The sequence below is a fragment of the Podarcis vaucheri genome (assembly GCF_965113315.1).
Source record: "Podarcis vaucheri genome assembly, chromosome: 9".
NCBI lineage: Eukaryota > Metazoa > Chordata > Lepidosauria > Squamata > Lacertidae > Podarcis > Podarcis vaucheri.
Genome location: NC_138767.1, coordinates 80,373,429 through 80,391,217, shown reverse-complemented (window position 1 = coordinate 80,391,217; position 17,789 = coordinate 80,373,429). Strand labels below are relative to the sequence as shown.

Here is a 17,789-nt window from a genome sequence, read left to right as displayed (position 1 = left end):
AGACTGCCTCTAAAAGCAGCCGCACATAAAATGCATTACAGGAGCACAGTATGAACATGACCAGAGCATGGATCCCTGTGGCTAGGTCTACCTTCTCAAGAAATGTCTGCAGTTCGGTGAAGCTAATAAAACAATCCTGGCTACCAGATTTAAATGTTTTTATGTTTAATGTTTAATTATGCTTTTATGTATGTTAGAAGGCACCCAGAGGGGCTGGGGAAACCCAGTCAGATGGGTGGAGTGCAAATAAATAATAATAATAATAATAATAATAATAATAATAATAATTATTATTATTATTATTATTATTATTACCAACATTACCTGGGCTTCCCCAGTCAGGAGCACACAAACTTGTGACCCAGGGCTCTTACAATCAGTCTTCCTGACCAATGTAGTTTTTCTCAGTCTGGAACCATTCATGCTCATCTAGATTGAGTCCACACGGGTAGGTGTGGTTACTTACTATGCATTTGAAAACCCTCCCCTTGATTAGGTTAAATCATTACTAACACAACAATGTAAGGTGATGCCTATACATCAGGCGATCAACTCCTTGATGACCACGATAAAATTAATGCTGAACACCAGATTCAATTCAACTCAGGGCTTATCTACCCGTAATCTTTTCCTGCTGCTTTCTTCTGGGGAAAACTGCTCTTTAGTGCTCAATTGGAGCAAACAGCAATTCGGGTTTTCTCCAGGTTGATGTTTGCTCTGGCTGAGCACAAAAGAGCAAGTTTTCCCTGGGAAAGGAGTGGAGCAAGGGGGAAACCACTCAGAATTGTGCTTTCTAGACACGGAACAAGCGGAAATGTGGATGAGCCCTCACAGGGGGTCAATGAATATACAAGTCATAATGTTGTCACTGGAAGTAATTAATTTGACAGATCTATATAGATATGGTGACCTGACCTACAATAAAATGTATAATAGTTAATTGCAGCCCTATAACTTTATCTCACTTATAGGTCATATTTGGCCCAGCAGGGGTCCCAATTTCACCCACAAGGCCATTTTCCAAAAACTATTTGATTTTAAGTGAATTGCCATCTCATCCAAATTCCAGATTTTGGTCAGGTGGTCATCCAGTCAAGTTATGCTGTTACTGAAAAGGGGGCAGAGGTCAAGAAAATTTAAATTAGACACGTTTTTGCCACATGTCACTGTCCTGGTCACTGCCTCTTCGAGCTCTTGCCGTCGGGACAGAGATACAGGACGATGAAGACAAGAACGAGCCGTCTTAAGAACAGCTTCTTCTCCAGAGCGATCTCGGCCCTGAATGGGAAGCCTGGACTTTGAAAGTCATCTAATCTTCCTTGCTGTATTATGCTGTATTATACTGTATTGTTTTAATTGGTGTTTTTATAGTTGTTTTGATTTTGTGTGGAGTGCCCTACCTGGGTGGATGGAGCAGCCAAGTAATTTCGTTGTCCCCAAGAGGGGGCAATGACAATAAAGATATTATTATTATTATTATTATTATTATTATTATTATTATTATTATTATTATTTATGATTGATTTTGGCCTTTTCTAGCAACTATCACATCTTCTGCTTTCATAAATACTACTGGAAGGAATACAATTTTAAAAATCATAATTTGACTCCAGACTTAGGGGTTGTCTACATTCAAGCATTATTTAGCTGAGTTAGACAAGAGTGATCTACACTCACATGTATTTCCGTTCATAACAGTAGCCTTCTCCTTCTAATGTGTTGGTTCTATTATGCAAAAAATATATATCAAGAGGGCATGCAAAGGGGGCTTTTTGGTGTGTGTGTTAAACCCACTCAAAAGTGTGCAGAAGCACATAGGCAATTGTAAATTTTCTTGTGTGGTTTTCTGAGAGATGAAATGAAAGGGGGAGTGAACTAGGACGAGTTACAAGCACCCCCAGAAAAGAAATAATTGAGCAAGTAGTGGGCATGGAAAGAGTGGCAGAAAGTGACGGTTGATCCCCACCCCCCGCCACCAAAAAACCCCTCACCAAAACAAATAGTATGAAGCCCCATTTCCCCCAACTTATTGGATTAACCTTGCATTAGGTAAACCTAAATTTTCAGGGGGAAAGCATAAAGATTTGCATTTGAGGGGAACATAAGATGGACTATGCAAATTAAATGCGAATACAAACCGTAAACTCCAGTGCAGCCAAACCCTAACAGTGCAAGTTAGCCCCATTGAGTTCAACTGTATTCAATTACAAGCATTTATTTACAGGACTGCAGTCTGTTTGTTGCCCTTAGGCCCAATGAAATCAACGTGAAAAGAATGTCAGGTCTATCTTTTTTCGTTGATTTCAGTGGGCATTGTGTGCAAAAAAGCATACACACACTATACCTTGAAATCACATTTGTGTTACCCTTTTCCTCCTCGTTGACCTCTCACAGAGATATAATTCCCATAAATCCTTTACAAACTAAAGCACCCAGAATTCTTTGAGGAAAATATGCTTCACATGTATAATAATAATAATAATAATAATAATAATAATAATAATAATAACAACAACAATAAGTCACCCATCTGATTGGATTGCCCCAGCTACTCTGGGCATCTCCCAACAAAATATTAAAACACACACAAAAGACCTCAACAGTGATACGGACTGAGGGGGGGGTGCCTATCCCCCCCTTCTTCTTGGCTGTCCGAGGCGATGACCTCAAGGGTGCCATCGCACACCCACCCTCAAACCCCCTTCACCGTTGCACAAGCACCACACTTTTCCCAGACCTCTTCCCGAGCGAAATAAGCTCGAATATATATATATTCCCTATCCTTTCCTATGCCTATCTGCGCTCCATACTTAGAATGAGTAGACCAAGTGTTTCTCTTCTCTGCTTATTCCTATGGCCACGCTTTGGCCAATCACAGCCATGCATTCGTCCTGCAGAAGCTAGCTCAGGGAGCTCTTGCACGCCTCATTTAACCTCCTGACGAGCTGCTGACGGCCCCCCACGGCGAGAACAATAGAACCGAAACTCCCGACCTCGTAAAACTGTCAAACCCTTGTTACAATGTATCCATTTCTGCAAGAATGGATACATTCTGCTTCCGCTTTTGATCTAGGCTACGGAACAGGTTGAAAGTCATCAGAACCTTTCAAAATTCATATAAAATCAACCACAGCTCCAATTTTCTCGCTCTTGGTGTCATTCGACTCAGTTTCCCCAGGACTCCATGATGCTGCCTGACTCCATAATCCCCGAGACGGCAAGTCACGTACACAGGAACTCTTTAATCCCGTCAGATCGTTCTGCCCAGCCCTTCCTCCGGGCAATACCAGGTGGCAGACGGTGCATATCAGTAACCCATTGTCCCACCGCCACCGGTACTCATGAAATGTATATTTGTGTATGACCCTCGCTCTGCATATTCCCCCTCCCTTCCCTCAAATGTAAATTAGTGTAACCCCACCTTTCTCTGAGATATTCATGACGTGTGTAATGTATTCATGATGTAATCCATGAAACCCAACCTTCCCATAATGTATTCATGACGTTTCGCGCACTGTGTTATGGGACTTGGAGGGAACTTTTAAAAGTTTATGTCGCCCCATTCTCGGGGTTCAATTCCACTTTGAACCTGTTGCGCAATAAACTCGGATCTTCGCATTTTGCTCCTGCGTCCGGCTGAGCTTCCTTTTCTTCCGCTAGAATCCACGGACCTGGTCCGATTGGCTGGGTGGCAGGGTAAATACGCACCCAGATTTTCCGTAACAGCTTGGCGCCCAACGTGGGGCAGAGCGGTTCTCCCGGGTTGCTGACCGGAGGCCCCGAATTCTTCAGCCGGCTGCGGGCCAATTTGCCCGAGAAGACCCTTTTGGACCTCCGGCCATCTCCCGGGCGGTAATCAGGAGCCCCAGGAGTTCAGCCGGGGAGCAAAAGGGATCCAGCCGGCTCATTCATCGATCCCGGGATCGGATCGACGTAGAAGACGCGTGAGTATAGGAAAATCCAGTGCACTGGTGGGAAGGGGTGGAAGTCTCCTGGCAACTGAATTCTCTGCCCTCCTCTCTATCGTACCTTCTTGCCTTTCTCTTGGTCCAGTCAGTAAGAGAGATCGTGGACCGCTGCTCGACCCGAAAGGGGGGTTCTGAGCTCTATCTCTTTATCTAAACTCTCCAGCCAGCCGCACCAATTGGGAGCCCGAAGGGTAAGACGGAGAGACCCGACTTGAAAGATAGCCGACTCTCCGCAAACGGGCATCCCAGTTGAAAGCAAGGGGTTGGAGCTCTCTTTCCGATCTTCCCGAGCGTCCTTTCTAGGGGGCAGGAAGTGGTCTTGCTTTCTATCCCAATCCCAGCCGCACCGGTCGGGCTACGTACCACGCGTATCGTAAGCCCGCTTCCGAAAGCAAGGGGGATTTTCGACCCAAACCTCTGTCCAGGGACCACCCGATCTGGCACCGCACGGCGCGGGCGTTCAGTAGGGCCCCTTTTCCTGAGATGTGACGATAGGTAGGAGGTTGCCAGGAGGGAATAGCCCATGAGGAATTGGGCGGGACCGGCAGAGTGGAAAAGGGACCCCAGGTGAATGGTTAAGGAAAAAGGAAGTAAGGAATACCGGATAGCTAGAGCTCTTTAAAACCTCCCTAGGAAGTTGCCAAGCGACTAAAGACCTTTCCTTTTACAAGTCCTTTGTCGAACAGCCCTAGACCCACAAATCCTTATCGACCCCCTCCTCTCTCCTCTTTCCTATCTAGACACGCGTGAGATATACTATGGGTACCCAGGCTTCCAAACACGAGCGGACTCACTCTGGGAGGAAGGCTTCCCGGAAGCCATCCCGTTCCCAGAAGGATCCCGACTCTCCTCTTCAATTCGTCATCGCGTGTTGGAAGTCGATTCCTGGCCACAAATTGTTATCTAAGGAAAAATTAGAGGACCTCTGCTCCAAAACCTGGCCCGCCAGTACTGCCTCCGCCAAACCCGAACTGCGGTGGCCACCGGGAGGTTCGTTTAATGAAGAACGCTTGAACCACCTAAGGAAAGCCCTGATAGAAGAAAAACCCCGCCAGTTAGAATACCTGGCCACCTTTGAGGCAGTAAGAAGAATGCTTCAAGCCCCAAAGGGAACAACCTCTTACCAACTGCCTATATTAAATCCCGGCCGACTGCCAATGCCCCCCCCTTACGAAGATGACGATGTACGACAGACCCTGGTCCCCTTTTACTATCAAGGACCACCGCCGCGAGCCCCGACATCCAGCGACAGCGACTCTAGTAGTGGGGAGGAAACGGGGGAGGAGGATGAGGCACAAGACACTGAAAATAGGAGGGTCACACGACTACAAGCGAGAAAGGACAAGGGGGACGCCAAACAAGTTAAAAACCCCGGGCAAGCTAAAACTAAAATCCCCTCCTCTACTCACCGCAACACCATTGAGGACTCTACCCAAATCGGGAATAAACCCGCTCCCACGGAACCTCAGGGCTCCGAAAAGGGGACCCGGGGCTGTGATAAAGAGACTCCGGGGACTTCTGACCAAGTAAGCTCCACCGTGAGTTCTACTGCGGTCCAGATGCCCTTAAGGGCCCTGCCCATTCCCCCTCTCGAACCTGATGGGCCCCCGCGGATGGTTTACACGCATCAACCCTTCTATACCTCAGACCTGGTAACTTGGTCAAATCAGATGCCCTCACTGAGGGACGACCCGGACAAGTGCCACCGCCAGGTCAGCGCAATCTTCTCCACACACAATCCCACCTGGCCCGATGTCCACGTCCTTCTGAATGCCCTCTTCAACGAGGCGGAGAAAGCGGACATTCTAACTAAAGCCGGGGAAGCCATAGAACTACCCGACTACCAAAGGGGACGGCCTCAGGGATTGCAGGCGCTCACAGCACAATGTCTCAGAGTAGAACCAGAATGGGACTATAATACCACCAACGGTATTTGGTGCTTAAACCTATTTAAAAAGGCCATTTTGGACGGTGTAAAGGCCGCCGGACAACGCACCGTTAATTGGACCAAAGTCCAGTCGGTCATGCAGGGACCAAACGAACCCCGTCCGATTATTACACTAGATTGGTCTCTGCCATCAAAACATGGGGAGGAATAAACCCCGAAAACCCACAGCATGAAGTAATCGTTAAAGGGTTCTTCAAGGATCAGGCTTGCCCGGATATCAGAAAAGCCCTGAATCTCCAAATTGGATACGATGGAAAGAGCGTAAGTGAAATCTTGTCCATCGCAAAATCTGTCTACAACTCTCGGGATGAAAGAAAGAAGAAGGAAACGAAACCCGAGGTCGAACAAATACTAGCCTTAAGCATGGAAACTGCCTATGGTCCTAATCGAGGCAGGGGACTCCCTCGAGGAAAGGGGATCCGTGGAGGAGGAACCCCAAATCCCTATAGGCAATGGGGACCGGGGACTGGAGGATGCTACTACTGCCAGGAAGAGGGACACATAAAAAGACTCTGCCCCTACCTAAATGTGACACCCTACGGGGGACAGGAGCCTAAGCCTTTCCCTGTACGGGCTACCCACCCCCCTTTCTCCCCGCAAGCCAACGTAACTCCAGGCTACAGCAACCACAACCCAGCGGCTTATACCCCACCGACGGTCTCGAACCCGATACCTCAAACCCGACCACAACCGGGACCCCGGACCCAAATGCCGGCCATAGAGCAGCCTGCCCACCCTTGGGCGAATGCGACTGCTCCTCCCTTGCACCCTCCAAACCAACCACCTCCCGATGATCAGGACACTTATTGACAATTAGAAGGGGATCCCAGTCAGACCCAAACCATCTGCCCTGTCCTTGCATTGTCACCTGAGGACCCGGTCTGTACAATCGAGATAGACGGCCACCCCTACCAATGTCTACTGGACACAGGGGCCACCTATTCCACCCTAACCGACAGTCACCTGGAACCAGGGACAGTGACCAAGAAAGTAATGGGACTGGATGGGATACCCCGCACTTGCCCGCTCTCGCGACCGGCCAAAGTCACCCTCGGACCATTACTAGCGGAACACACCTTCCTTTTAACAAGCAGCCCCGTCAACCTCCTCGGCAGAGACCTCCTCTGCAAACTAAACGCCACCATAAAATGCTCCCCGGATGGCATTTACCTACATATGCCAGGGAACTCTATTCCCATGTTCCAGGGTATCGTCCAGGAATCTAAAGCGGACCGACAGTTTCCCGAACTCCCTTTAGAACTGGAAAACGAATTGCCCCCCTCCCTATGGGGCACTGAATCAACCTCAGTAGGGCTCTTACTCTCCGCCACTCCGGTCAAGATCACTTACCGAAGCGACCTACCCTTCCCGTGCACCAAGCAATACCCTCTGCCCAAAGAAGCCATAGAAGGCCTAACACCCATGATTGAGGACTTCCTCGAAAAGGGGATCCTAGTCTCATGCGCTTCACCCTGTAATACCCCAGTTCTCCCGGTCAAGAAGCCCGCTAAGGAGGGGGCACCTATACGGTACCGTTTTGTGCAGGACTTGAGATTAGTGAACCAATTCGTGATACCCCGACACCCGGTAGTTGGCAACCCGAACTCCCTCCTAAACGCCATTCCAGCAGGGACGACTTGGTACTCCGCTGCGGACCTGTGCTCTGCCTTCTTCAGCATATCCCTAGATCCGGCCAGCCAATTCCTTTTTGCATTTACCTGGGGGCCCGGCCAATTAACTTGGACCAGACTGCCCCAAGGCTACGTAGAGTCACCAGCCATTTTTTCGGCCGTATTACACCAGGACTTAGAGGACATCCACCTACCGGCCAGCTCCACCTTGCTTCTCTACGTGGACGATATTTTATTATGTTCTACCAGTGAGGAGGCGTGTAAGATAGATACTAAATACCTCCTATCAGAATTAGCAAAGAAGGGACATAAAGTGTCTCCTAAGAAACTCCAATATTGTAAACAAGAGGTCAAGTATCTCGGACACATCTTGGGAGTAGGGACCAGAAGTCTAGCCACTGACAGGATTGAGGCAGTCACTAAAATCCCCCTCCCAAGAACAAAGCGACAGCTCCGCGGCTTCCTTGGCATGGCCGGCTTCTGTCGGGCATGGATCGCTGGTTACAGTGAAATAACGAAGCCCTTAACTGTCATGACGCGTCAGGACCACCCAGACACCTTAGTCTGGGAGGAAGAAGCCTACACCTCCTTTGAACGACTAAAACGGGAACTCAGATCTGCTCCTGCCCTAGGATTACCAGACTACCGAATCCCTTTCAACCTGTTCATCCACGAGCAAATGGGGGTAGCCTCTGGTGTCCTAACCCAACCATTCCGCGATCAAGAAAGGCCAGTAGCATATTATAGTCTACAACTTGACAATACTGCTAAAGGGGCTGTCAGTTGCCTCAGAGCCATTGCAGCCGCTGCTGTCCTCCTCGAGAAAGCCCAAGAAACGGTTCTTGGCCACGAAATCACCCTTCACGTTCCCCATTCAGTCTCAACCCTCCTAACCTTAAAAGGATGTCACCATTTCTCAAACTCCCGCCTCAACCGGTACGAAGCCCTCCTACTAACCCCAACCAATGTCACCATTAAACGTGTCAACTCGTTAAACCCCGCTACCCTACTACCTCTTCCCGATGATGGCACCCCGCATCACGACTGCACCACTATAGTCCGGCAAGCCGAAAAGCCCCGGGAAGACTTAGATCATCTTCCCCTGGAGAACCCGGACCTAATATTATATACTGATGGCAGCTCCAAAGTAATCGACGGGGTTAGGAAGACTGGGTACGCGGTGGTCTCCGACTTCGAAATACTAGAGTCAAATCCAATCAACTCTCAGTACAGTGCCCAAGCCGCCGAGCTAATTGCGCTGCTGCGTGCCTGCGAGATTGGTGAGGGGAAGCGGATAACCATTTATACGGATAGTAAATACTGTTTCGGCCTGGTGCACACAACTGGCCAAATTTGGCTCCAAAGAGGCTTTCTAACCGCTGCCGGGTCTCAAATCTCGCACGCCGCCCTAGTAGAGCGACTTCTCACAGCGATCCACCTACCTGCCGCCATAGCCGTTGTCCACTGCAAGGCCCATACCAAGGGCAGGGACTCAGTTTCTAAAGGAAACAGACGAGCCGACAAAGCCGCACAGATGGCAGCCTTACGCATCCCTAACAATGAATCCGAGTTCCAAGCCCTCCAACTGCCAGCAGACCTAGACCTCACAGAAATTTACAAATCTGCCCCAGGGGATGAAAAGGCTACGTGGGAATCGATAGGTGCCACCGAACAACAGGGTATCTGGGTCCTCCCCGATGGAAGAACCGTCCTTCCAAAGGCCTGGACTCCAAAAGTAGTGAGGTTTCTTCATCAGCGGACACATTGGGGAAAAGGGAGATTAATGGAACATGTAATTAGATCTTGGTACGCACCCGGGATAGCTGCCGCTGCAGCAGCAGCATCAAAGAATTGCATTACCTGCCATCGCTTCAATCCCAAGCGTGAACCCAGGAGGCCGCCTGGAGCCAGACCATGGGCCTTTGTCCCTTTTGAGAACTTGCAGCTTGATTTCATTGATCTGCCCCGATGCCAAGGCTTTAAACATGCTTTGATTATAGTTGACCAATTTTCCTCGTGGGTGGAGGGATTCCCTTGCAGAAAAGCTACCGCATCCGTAGTTGCCAGGGCCCTCCTACAGGACATTATTCCCCGCTATGGCATACCCCGTCGCCTAGACAGCGATAGGGGGACCCACTTTACTGCAGAAGTGGTGCAGTTAGTGGCCAAAACACTCCAAATTAAATGGGACCTCCACACTCCATACCACCCACAGTCCTCTGGCCAAGTGGAGCGTATGAACCAGGAAATAAAAATACAGTTGGGCAAACTTTGCGAGCTCACTGGCCTAAAATGGGTGAATGCACTCCCACTGGTTCTTCATAACATCCGCAGCGCCCCAACCGGACGTTTGAAACTCTCTCCATTCGAACTCTTATTCGGGAGACCTCCCCCCGTCTACAACACTCTATTCCCACTATCGGAACTGGAGCTGGGGGAGGCAGAACTCACTAATTATGTTATTCAGCTCCAGACACAGCTACAGCGTCTCCACCACTACGCGGCCATCGAGGGACAGAACCTGCCCATCGACGTCCACGCTCACTCCTTCCACCCTGGTGACTGGATCCTCGTCAAGGTCTACCAGAAGGAACCACTCCAACCCGCGTGGGAAGGTCCCTACCAAGTACTCCTGACATCGCCTACCGCTGTGAAAGTAGGTGAGAAGAATTCTTGGTTACATCACACTAGGTGCAAGTCCTCACCCCCTCCACAGGAGACAGAAGAAAGCAACGGCGAGGATTTCACCTTTTCGACTCCACCTGCTCCACCGACCTCATATATTGACGACGACGACCAACAGACCGGACCAGCTGATCGGGGCCAAGGTCGGGCTCAACAGACCGGACCAGCAGATCGGAGCCAAGGTCGGGCTCAACAGACCGGACCAGCAGATCGGGGCCAAGGTCGGGCTCAACAGACCGGACCAGCGGATCGGGGCCAAAGTCGGGCCCAACAGACCGGACCAGACACCACGACACCCAACTGGACGTCCGAAATCATCCCAGATACCGACACCATCAAGCTACGTTTCAGACGCGCCGACAGCCACGTTTGACAGCTCTATTGACAGCTTGCTTCGTTTGACAGCTCCATTGACAGCTTGCTACGTTTGACAGCTCCATTGACAGCTTGCTTCGTTTGACAGCTCCATCCACTGCTTGCTTCATTGACAGCTTTGCTTTGACAGATCACCTGACAGCTCCATTGACTGCTTGCTTCGTTGACAGCTTCGCCTTTTGACAGTTCATCTGACAGCTCCATTCAACAGCTTCATTTGATAGCTTCGCTTTACAGCCTCACCCTATCTGGCGCCTTCGTTTGTTCGAACATTTGCGCTCTCCCTACACGCATCCGAACCATGCGCCCGGTTACCACCGCCCTTCTCCTCGCCGCCTTATCCTGTGTCACGTCCACCTCATCAGACCACTGCACAGGCTTGCGAACGAACTACCACTTCTTGGACTATCATGAGGTCGAGACGGGAAGGTCTAACCCTGATCGAATGGGGGACTTTGATTTCTGCCTTCCTGAGTCCCGGACCTTGCTGCGCCATTCCCTAGTTCCCCAACTCGCCAAAAACGAATATTGGGAACTTTTCATCCGAAACAAGGATTTACACCGTATCGGCTCTGCGGCTCTCACTCTTGACCATTCCTCTTACCGGCTAACCTGCAGAAATGGGACTTACCTTCTTTACGAGAGTGGAGAGGTCTCGCAAACCCCAAACTGGACCGAAGTCGAGACAGGAGGGGCTACTCACGCTTATACGGAACCAAGCCACCCCTCTGGAAACTTGATTTTCGGCTTCCAGTGCCTCCGCTCCACCCCAGAAACCCGGAAGCCCCAACTCCAAGGACTCTGCCTGCGACGGTTCTGCTGTTTATGGGACTTAGGGGTCACTAATGAGTGGAAAGGGGCTGAATATCTCGAAGGGTGGCACCATCCTTTACGCCCCTCGCGCTCCCCCTCATGGGACCACGTCGGACCCCTGCGATGCGGCGGTATCGCCAGGGATAGGCGACTACTGAACACCACCGACCCCCTCCATCCGGTTGGTACAGCACCCCGACAATTCGGCGCTGACTCGCCACTCCCAGGAGAAGACCTCCTGTCATCCTGGGAGCAAAACTCCTACATTAAGCTTCTCAGCCAGGTGGCGAAGGAGTCACCCTACCCGGACTGCTGGATTTGCGCTCACGCACCTAGCCATCTCCAACAGAGCCTCCCACTGGTCCCTGTACCAGTGACCCTAGAACAGTTCCGTTCCGGAAACGTTACCTCCTGGAACTTGACCGCACTCAACCTAACCCATCAATACCTCTACCTCACCGGCCCTACGAAGGGACCCCTTTGCCGCAGCTTCTCAGGGGAAGGAACCTTCATCGGATCCAGTACATGCACCCACACTCTGGAAATCTTACCAACTGGACTAGTCACTGTCTCTAACACAAGGGACTCCCGAACTTTTCCTAACCTTACTGTTGCCTGGGCCGCTGTGGTTGGACACCCCTTGGACTGGAAGCCACAACCCACAGACATCATGCTGCTGCAAACCTTTGCTTCAGGCCGAATGGAATCTTACCTCAGCGGCCTATTCTGGGTGTGTGGGCACCGCGCTTATACATGGGTGAGCCCACACATGTCCGGATCCTGCTTCATTGGCTACATCGTTCCCGGAATTAGAATATTACCACACCTACCCCCTGGAAGACAACGGAACAAAAGGGAGCAAAGGGAGCTGTCAGACCTGTCAGACGTTGCTGCGAATGGAGAGACCGTAGGCCGAGCACTCTTCCCCGCCTACGGTGCCGGTTCAAACCACGTGGATATTCTCCGACTCACCGACATCCTCCTTAAGTTCATGCAGGAGGCGACTCAGATCACAGACTCTCTCATGTCGGAACTATCCGAGGTAAGACAATTGAGCCTACAGACGAGGATCGCGACAGACTTCCTCTTGTCCAGTCAAGGAGGCACCTGTGCATTAATAGGCACTGAGTGCTGTACATACGTGACTGACCAGACCTTAAATATAACTGGACATTTAAATAACATTCATGAACTAGCAGGGAAGCTCCACGACATCCAGCATGAGGGGCTATCCGATGTGGACTTATGGGGATGGTTGCCCAAGGGGGGATGGCTCAGACAACTATTGAAAGTCGTGTTGTTTATCATTTTAACTGTTTTCCTTTGTGTCTCTATCCTATGTTGTACTATGCATTGTATTACCCCTTGCTGCTCTCTCCTCCGACATTCTGCTCCTACTAGCTCCTTTCCTCTTCGAGCCTATTCCCGCTCCCGACATGCTCCCACTTTCCCAGACTATGTACAAATGAGACATTTGGGAGAAGGTGAATATGAGATCACCGAAATTTAGTGCTCAAATGGTGCGGAGAAAGGATTTGCAAGTTCTTACAGAACTTTAATGCAAATCTATCTCCGAATGGGGGACTGATACGGACTGAGGGGGGGGTGCCTATCCCCCCCTTCTTCTTGGCTGTCCGAGGCGATGACCTCAAGGGTGCCATCGCACACCCACCCTCAAACCCCCTTCACCGTTGCACAAGCACCACACTTTTCCCAGACCTCTTCCCGAGCGAAATAAGCTCGAATATATATATATTCCCTATCCTTTCCTATGCCTATCTGCGCTCCATACTTAGAATGAGTAGACCGAGTGTTTCTCTTCTCTGCTTATTCCTATGGCCACGCTTTGGCCAATCACAGCCATGCATTCGTCCTGCAGAAGCTAGCTCAGGGAGCTCTTGCACGCCTCATTTAACCTCCTGACGAGCTGCTGACGGCCCCCCACGGCGAGAACAATAGAACCGAAACTCCCGACCTCGTAAAACTGTCAAACCCTTGTTACAATGTATCCATTTCTGCAAGAATGGATACATTCTGCTTCCGCTTTTGATCTAGGCTACGGAACAGGTTGAAAGTCATCAGAACCTTTCAAAATTCATATAAAATCAACCACAGCTCCAATTTTCTCGCTCTTGGTGTCATTCGACTCAGTTTCCCCAGGACTCCATGATGCTGCCCGACTCCATAATCCCCGAGACGGCAAGTCACGTACACAGGAACTCTTTAATCCCGTCAGATCGTTCTGCCCAGCCCTTCCTCCGGGCAATACCAGGTGGCAGACGGTGCATATCAGTAACCCATTGTCCCACCGCCACCGGTACTCATGAAATGTATATTTGTGTATGACCCTCGCTCTGCATATTCCCCCTCCCTTCCCTCAAATGTAAATTAGTGTAACCCCACCTTTCTCTGAGATATTCATGACGTGTGTAATGTATTCATGATGTAATCCATGAAACCCAACCTTCCCATAATGTATTCATGACGTTTCGCGCACTGTGTTATGGGACTTGGAGGGAACTTTTAAAAGTTTATGTCGCCCCATTCTCGGGGTTCAATTCCACTTTGAACCTGTTGCGCAATAAACTCGGATCTTCGCATTTTGCTCCTGCGTCCGGCTGAGCTTCCTTTTCTTCCGCTAGAATCCACGGACCTGGTCCGATTGGCTGGGTGGCAGGGTAAATACGCACCCAGATTTTCCGTAACAACAGAAATCATAGTGTTTCCATAGTTTCTGACGACCTGAAAGCTGTCTGCGGACAAATGCCGTCTCCCTCGGCCAGTAAAGCGAGATGAGCTCCGCAACCCCAGAGTCGTCTGGACCTAACAGTCAGGGGTCCCATTACCATTACAAACCAGGGGTCAGCAACCTTTTCCAGCAGGGGGCCGGTCCACTGTGCCCCAGACCTTGTGGGGGGCTGGACTATACTGTATATTGAAGGGGGGGTGAAAGAATTTCTATGGCCCACAAATAACCCCGAGATGCATTTTAAATAAAAGGACACATTCTACTCATGTAAAAACACAGATCCCTGGACTGTCCGCAGGCCGGATTTAGAAGACAACTGGGCCAGATCCGGCCCCTGGGCCTTAGTTTGCCTACCCATGCTCTAAACCCATATTAGGAAGATGTATATCCCCTTTATGTTTAAGATCACAAGCTGTATGTGATATTCCGTTCTCATTCTACTCAGGATCCAGGTCCAGCTATCACTTGGCTCTTTCTACATAAAAACAAATACTCAAAACATGTCCACCTACAATCCCTTTTGGATAGTTTGATGCATTTAGGTTTCTTTTGAAAGGAAGCTGAGATATGCATGACATATGAGTGGGGGAAAGAGAACATTTCCTTTTATTGTTTTCTTCAGGGCCAGCACAGCTTCCTGCTTCACTGTGTCTGCATGGTCAGCTGAATACGCAGCGGATTTTCAGATGCAGCCATCTGAAACACCCTCGTGCAGTGCAGTGAGTGGTTAGAGCAGGGGTAGGCAACCTTGGGCCCGGGGGCTGGATCCTGCCCAATCGCCTTCTCAATCCAGCCCGTGGACGGTCCGGGAATCAGTGTGTCTTTACATGAGTAGAATGTGTCCTTTTATTTAAAATGCATCTCTGGGTTATTTGTGGGGCATAGGAATTCGTTCATATTCCCCCCCCAAAAAAAAAATCCTCACAGAACTCTAGCCCAATGGGTGCCATTAATTTCATTTTGAATTTATTTTAGAATGATTTTAGAATGCTGTGTTACTTTGATTGTTGTTAGCCGCTCTTAGCCTGGGGAGGGCAGGATATAAACAAATTATTATTATTATTATTATTAATTATTATTATTATTATCATCATCATCATCATCATCATCATCATTATTCTCTGTTCATCTATTTACTGGTTGTCCTTTTAGTGAGAGTCATTATTTATGTATTTAATTTAATTGTTTTATTATGATATAACCCATCCTGGGACCCTTGAGTGAAGAACAGGTAATAAACATTTCTTTTTTTTTTTAATCTGCAAAGGTTTGAGATTCTGAATGTGCAAGGTGGGGACTGGGGGAGAATTAAGTGTGCCTGGAACCAATGACCCTCTGGCAGCCTCCAACACCTCACTTCCTGTACCACCAGTCCTCCGGTTCCTTCAGCAAACCTACTGGGCCAAGATTTATGGGTCAAGGCTGCCCGCTAGGCTTCAGCAGCAATCTGAATGCTATCTGCTAAGCACAAAGGCGGATTCCGATTCACCATGCTCTATAACAGGGGGGCCAGATTTGAGGAAGTGAACACGCTTGAGGGCCGACCAAAGTTGCTGAGCTTTTTTGGGGGGGATTGAAGTTGCTGAGCTTTTTTATGCTGCCACATAAATGCTGCTGGATTTAATCGAACGGTGGGCCGGATTAGGCCCCCTAAACAGGCTTTGGACATGCCTGCTCTATAAACATCTGAGGAAGCCACTGTGAAAACTGGAGTAGGGCAGTCTTCCTTCTGGGTTAGTAAATGAGGAACACTTTTGTTTCTGGCTCTGCCAACTGCTAGCATGCAACCCAAAAGATTCCCCCCCCCCCAAGGAAAATGCACCTTAAAAATGTTTGCCCACCCCTGCCTTACTGTGAAAAAAGAAAAATAATGTAGGTCTGACATAAGATGACACGTCTATATGTTACAAGAAAAAACTCTCACTCAATATAGTGTAATTCAATTACTGGTGGGTAGGGAAATAATGTATGGCATAAAACATTTATTTCCCCTCTGTCTGAATCCATTTTTTTTAATGAAAAGGGGAAGATGTACACCTTTCAGTACTGAAGCTGAAGGATGTGCAGTCAGATACAATAATGTTTACTGTGATGTTCCACAACAATGTCCATTCAAAGATTGTTAATAGAATGCATATTAAATCAGTACCAAACGGTTTCTCACCAATCTAGATCTCCCTTCATACAAGCTGCATTTATAATAATAATAATAATTTTTTATTTATACCCCACCCTCCCCAGCCAAGACCGGGCTCAGGGCAGCTAACAACCAATAATAAAAACAAGTTGATTAAAATACAATTTAAAATATCAAGATACAACATTAAAACATTAGGGTGCAGCCTCTACACAGGAGGAGAAAGGAAAAAGAAAGAGAGGGAGGGAATCAAACTGATTTTAAGCCAAAGGCTAGGCAGAACAACTCTGTCTTACAGGCCCTGTGGAAAGAAATCAGATCCCGCAGGGCCCTGGTCTCCTGAGACAGAGCGTTCCACCAGGCCGGAGCCATCACTGAAAAGGCCCTGGCTCTGGTTGAGGCAAATCTGACTTCCTTAGGGCCCGGACCTCTAGGGCGTTGCTATTTATGGACCTTAAGGTCCTCTGTGGGGCATAGCAGGAGAGGCGGTCCCCTAGGTATGCGGGTCCTAGGCCGTGAAGGAAGATTTGCTCCACCTGGAAGGCCATGCAAGTATCTATATGAAAAATAGAGGTCATAGACACACCAACATCTTGTCTAGTTGTCCCTTAAAACTGTGGGATTCATCCAGCCTCATATACGGTAACCAACATGTTTAACTCTACTTGATGCATGAAGGGGTTAAGACCATAGAGTAAGCTGTCCTGTCAGGCTTAGCTAGGTCACACCCCCTCACCGTGGGAGGACAGGTAACTTAACTCTTTGTTCTCTTCCATTTTCTCTCTTCAGCCATGTCACCCTACCCTGCTCTAAGATCAGACCACATGGCTTTAGCAAGTCATCTTAGTGTTTCTATACAAAAATTTTAGAAACTCTTACAACTTTTTAAAACGATGTTGTACTGCCTGCTTTTTTCTTGCTGCTGCATGGAAAAGCACATCAATCTGACCTCTGAAAAAAATTTCAGTAAACCATTTTTAACTTACCGAACCCATGGTCTCTTTTTATATTAAGGGAAGTGAGAAACTTAGGAGAGGAAATTTTAAAGGTCTAACAGCATATATTTCCAGGATTTTACCTTACTGCATGTTTTGTGATTTTAAATATCTGCTATGGCTCTCATCTAGCAACTCACCTCTTTATGGTAGTTTTAAGGAACTGCTCCAAGTGGCTACCATTGCACCATAGATTCTTAAAGACTTCCCCATGTAGCAGTTACAAACCAAGCAGCACACTGGAAGCAAAATAATCTGAATCCATCTGCAATGCTCCCTACCGCAAACCCTAAAAGCAGTGAATGACATCAGCCCTTATATTGATCCATACTATATTAATCCGTATTATATGAATCCAGTCATGCTGGTTCAAGCATATATCTGGAAATAAGTCCCATTGCAATCTTAAATTCAGATGCACTTTCATAATTCACATCCAAAATAGGATTAAAAAATTGGACCCATTTAAGCCATATGTTTTGACAAAA

At 48.6% G+C, this 17,789-nt stretch overlaps 1 protein-coding gene across 3 annotated transcripts in view; it reads right to left on the bottom strand.

Annotated features, from left to right (window-relative positions):
* Positions 1–17,789, bottom strand: part of SH3TC1 (SH3 domain and tetratricopeptide repeats 1) — a 409,292-nt gene that overhangs the window by 34,467 nt on the left and 357,036 nt on the right. The window lies entirely within an intron of this gene.